Below are 5000 nucleotides of genomic sequence, written 5' to 3' on the forward strand. Positions count from 1 at the left end.
CGCCCCAATGAACCGTGTTTCGCCGGCTTTACGGCTGGGGATTTCAACCCGCTCGGTCTCTGCGGGGCGCCTCCACGCTTAGGCGCCCCAATGAACCGTGTTTCGCCGGCTTTACGGCTGGGGATTTCAACCCGCGCGGCTACCCGCATCGGCCTTACGGGCGAAACTCCACGCGGAGTCACCCTGCCCGACCGCTTTTCGCCGGCTTTACGGCTGGGGATTTCAACCCGCATCGGTCTTACGGGCGCCTCCACGCTTAGACGCCCTGCCCCACCGTGTTTCGCCGGCTCTACGGCTGGGGATTTCAACCCGCGTGGTCCGTGTTTTTCGGTAACATATTCGTGTTCCTTGCCCCCGACGGGCCGTGTTTTTCGGTAACAAAATCGTGTCTTTTGTCCCCGCTGCACCGTGTTTTTTGCCCCGCTCAACCGTGTTTTTTGCCCCCGCTCAACCGTGCTTACTGCCCCCGCTCAACCGTGTTTTTTCGGTAACATAATTGTGTCTTCGGGTAACATAATCTTGTTTTTCGGGCCATTTTACACCGACGGAGGCACCCACAGGGGCCATGTACACCCCGCTTGGCATGTACATGAGGGGCTGCCTCTTCCAAAAATCCTTCCCCCCTATAGGGGAATATGCATTTTGGGTCTCCAGCCACGCCCAGGGTTACCACCCCCTGGAAATCCCCCAGGTTTACCCCCCATTTTATGTGGATGCATAGATTCAGACCGCCCTGCTCCACCGCTTTTGGCCATTTTTGCCCAACGTTAGCCGCTTCGGCGTGCCGCTGGACTGTTTTCGGGCCTTTTTCACCGACGCTTGGCCGTATCCGCTTAGTTTTCCCCAACGCGTGGCCGCATCCGCTTAGTTTTCCCCCGCTGGACTGTTTTCGGGTCACTTTTGCCCAACGTTAGCGGCTTCCGCTTGCCGCTGGGCTGTTTTCGGGCCATTTTTCCCCCACACTTGGCCGTATCCGCTTAGTTTTCCCCAACGCGTGGCCGCATCCGCTTAGTTTTCCCCCGCTGAACTGTTTTCGGGTCACTTTTGCCCAACGTTAGCCGCTTCCGCTTGCCGCTGGGCTGTTTTCGGGCCATTTTTCCCCAACACTTGGCCGTATCCGCTTAGTTTTCCCCAACGCGTGGCCGCATCCGCTTAGTTTTCCCCCGCTGAACTGTTTTCGGGTCAGTTTTGCCCAACGTTAGCCGCTACCGCTTGCCGCTGGACTGTTTTCGGGCCAATTTCCACCGACTCTTGGCCGTATCCGCTTAGTTTTCCCCAACGCGTGGCCGCATCCGCTTAGTTTTCCCCCGCTGAACTGTTTTCGGGTCACTTTTGCCCAACGTTAGCCGCTTCCGCTTGCCGCTGGACTGTTTTCGGGCCAATTTCCACCGACTCTTGGCCGTATCCGCTTAGTTTTCCCCAACGCGTGGCCGCATCCGCTTAGTTTTCCCCCGCTGAACTGTTTTCGGGTCACTTTTGCCCAACGTTAGCCGCTTCCGCTTGCCGCTGGACTGTTTTCGGGCCAATTTCCACCGACTCTTGGCCGTATCCGCTTAGTTTTCCCCAACGCGTGGCCGCATCCGCTTAGTTTTCCCCCGCTGATCCATTTTCGGGTCACTTTTGCCCAACGTTAGCCGCTTCCGCTTGCCGCTGGGCTGTTTTCGGGCCAATTTCCACCGACACTTGGCCGCATCCGCTTAGTTTTCCCCAACGCGTGGCCGCATCCGCTTAGTTTTCCCCCGCTTAACTGTTTTCGGGTCACTTTTCCCCAACGTTAGCCGCTTCCGCTTGCCGCTGGGCTGTTTTCGGGCCATTTTTCCCCAACACTTGGCCGTATCCGCTTAGTTTTCCCCAACGCGTGGCCGCATCCGCTTAGTTTTCCCCCGCTGAACTGTTTTCGGGTCACTTTTGCCCAACGTTAGCCGCTTCCGCTTGCCGCTGGACTGTTTTCGGGCCAATTTCCACCGACTCTGGGCCGGATCCGCTTAGTTTTCCCCAACGCTTGGCTGCATCCGCTTAATTTTCCCCAGCTGAACTGTTTTCGGGTCACTTTGTCCCAACGTTAGCCGTTTCCGCTTGCCGCTGGACTGTTTTCGGGCCATTTTCCACCGACTCTTGGCCGTATCCGCTTGGTTTTCCCCAACGCTTGGCTGCTTCCGCTTAATTTCCCCCAGCTGAACTGTTTTCGGGTCACTTTTGCCCAACGTTAGCCGTTTCCGCTTGCCGCTGGACTGTTTTCGGGCCATTTTTCACCGACACTTGGCCGTATCCGCTTAGTTTTCGCCAACAATTGGCTGCATCCGCTTAATTTTCCAAGCTATACTGCTTTCGGGTCAGTTTTGCCCAACGTTAGCCGCTTCCGCTTGCCGCTGGGCTGTTTTCGGGCCATTTTCCACCCACGCTGGCACCGACGGGGCCATGTACACCCACGCGCGTGTACATGAGGGGGCACCCATTTTTGAAAACCTTGCCCCCCTATAGGGGAATATGCATTTTGAGGCTCTAGCCACGCCCAGGGTTACCACCCCCTGAAAATCCCCCAAGTCGAAATCACCCATGTAAAATATTCAAAAAAATCTCAAAAAATCACAAAAAATTTATAAAATCAAATAAATTCAAAAAAAAAAAAAAATTTCAAAAATTCAAAAAAAATTCAAAAAATTCAAAAAAATTCAAAAAAATTCAAAAAATTCAAAAATTCAAAAAAAGTCCAAAAACCCAAAAAAACTTCAAAAATTTCAAAAATTCAAAAAAATTTCAAAAAAAATTTCAAAAATTTGCCCCGCTGAACTGTTTTCGGGTCACTTTTGCCCAACGTTAGCCGCTTCCGCTTGCCGCTGGACTGTTTTCGGGCCAATTTCCACCGACTCTTGGCCGTATCCGCTTAGTTTTCCCCAACGCGTGGCCGCATCCGCTTAGTTTTCCCCCGCTGAACTGTTTTCGGGTCACTTTTGCCCAACGTTAGCCGCTTCCGCTTGCCGCTGGGCTGTTTTCGGGCCAATTTCCACCGACACTTGGCCGCATCCGCTTAGTTTTCCCCAACGCGTGCCCGCATCCGCTTAGTTTTCCCCCGCTTAACTGTTTTCGGGTCACTTTTCCCCAACGTTAGCCGCTTCCGCTTGCCGCTGGGCTGTTTTCGGGCCATTTTTCCCCAACACTTGGCCGTATCCGCTTAGTTTTCCCCAACGCGTGGCCGCATCCGCTTAGTTTTCCCCCGCTGAACTGTTTTCGGGTCACTTTTGCCCAACGTTAGCCGCTTCCGCTTGCCGCTGGACTGTTTTCGGGCCAATTTCCACCGACTCTGGGCCGGATCCGCTTAGTTTTCCCCAACGCTTGGCTGCATCCGCTTAATTTTCCCCAGCTGAACTGTTTTCGGGTCACTTTGTCCCAACGTTAGCCGTTTCCGCTTGCCGCTGGACTGTTTTCGGGCCATTTTCCACCGACTCTTGGCCGTATCCGCTTGGTTTTCCCCAACGCTTGGCTGCTTCCGCTTAATTTCCCCCAGCTGAACTGTTTTCGGGTCACTTTTGCCCAACGTTAGCCGTTTCCGCTTGCCGCTGGACTGTTTTCGGGCCATTTTTCACCGTCACTTGGCCGTATCCGCTTAGTTTTCGCCAACAATTGGCTGCATCCGCTTAATTTTCCAAGCTATACTGCTTTCGGGTCAGTTTTGCCCAACGTTAGCCGCTTCCGCTTGCCGCTGGGCTGTTTTCGGGCCATTTTCCACCCACGCTGGCACCGACGGGGCCATGTACACCCACGCGCGTGTACATGAGGGGGCACCCATTTTTGAAAACCTTGCCCCCCTATAGGGGAATATGCATTTTGAGGCTCTAGCCACGCCCAGGGTTACCACCCCCTGAAAATCCCCCAAGTCGAAATCACCCATGTAAAATATTCAAAAAAATCTCAAAAAATCACAAAAAATTTATAAAATCAAATAAATTCAAAAAAAATTCAAAAATTCAAAAATTCAAAAAAAATTCAAAAAATTCAAAAAAATTCAAAAAAATTCAAAAAATTCAAAAATTCAAAAAAAGTCCAAAAACCCAAAAAAACTTCAAAAATTTCAAAAATTCAAAAAAATTTCAAAATTTCAAAAAAAATTTCAAAAATTTGCCCCGCTGAACTGTTTTCGGGTGACTTTTGCCCAACGTTAGCCGCTTCCGCTTGCCGCTGGACTGTTTTCGGGCCTATTTCCACCGACTCTTGGCCGTATCCGCTTAGTTTTCCCCAACGCGTGGCCGCATCCGCTTAGTTTTCCCCCGCTTAACTGTTTTCGGGTCACTTTTGCCCAACGTTAGCCGCTTCCGCTTGCCGCTGGGCTGTTTTCGGGCCAATTTCCACCGACTCTTGGCCGGATCCGCTTAATTTTCCCCAACGCGTGGCCGCATCCGCTTAGTTTTCCCCCGCTGAACTGTTTTCGGGTCACTTTTTCCCAACGTTAGCCGCTTCCGCTTGCCGCTGGACTGTTTTCGGGCCAATTTCCACCGACTCTGGGCCAGATCCGCTTTGTTTTCCCCAACGCGTGGCCGCATCCGCTTAGTTTTCCCCCGCTTAACTGTTTTCGTGTCACTTTTCCCCAACGTTAGCCGCTTCCGCTTGCCGCTGGGCTGTTTTCGGGCCAATTTCCACCGACTCTTGGCCGGATCCGCTTAATTTTCCCCAGCTGAACTGTTTTCGGGTCATTTTAGCCCGACGGGGGCACCGACGGGACTGTTTTCGGGCCATTTTGCACCGACGCTTGGCCGCATGCGCTCAGTTTTGGGGCCATTTTTCACTGACGGCTGGCCGCATCCGCTTAGTTGCCCCCGCTTTGCTGATTTTTGCGCCGTTTTTTTTGTTGAACTTCAGGTTTCAAACTTCCAATTTTTTTTCCAAACTGCAGATTTCATATTTTATATTTTTAATAAATTTGAACTTTTTCAAAATATCAAAAAAGTATTGCCTACATCCATAATTTGGATCGCGTACAATCCGGAAGTTTGAGAAATGGTCCA

The sequence above is a fragment of the Carex rostrata genome, unplaced genomic scaffold, assembly GCF_964058835.1.
Source record: "Carex rostrata unplaced genomic scaffold, lpCarRost1.2 SCAFFOLD_38, whole genome shotgun sequence".
NCBI classification, from domain to species: domain Eukaryota; kingdom Viridiplantae; phylum Streptophyta; class Magnoliopsida; order Poales; family Cyperaceae; genus Carex; species Carex rostrata.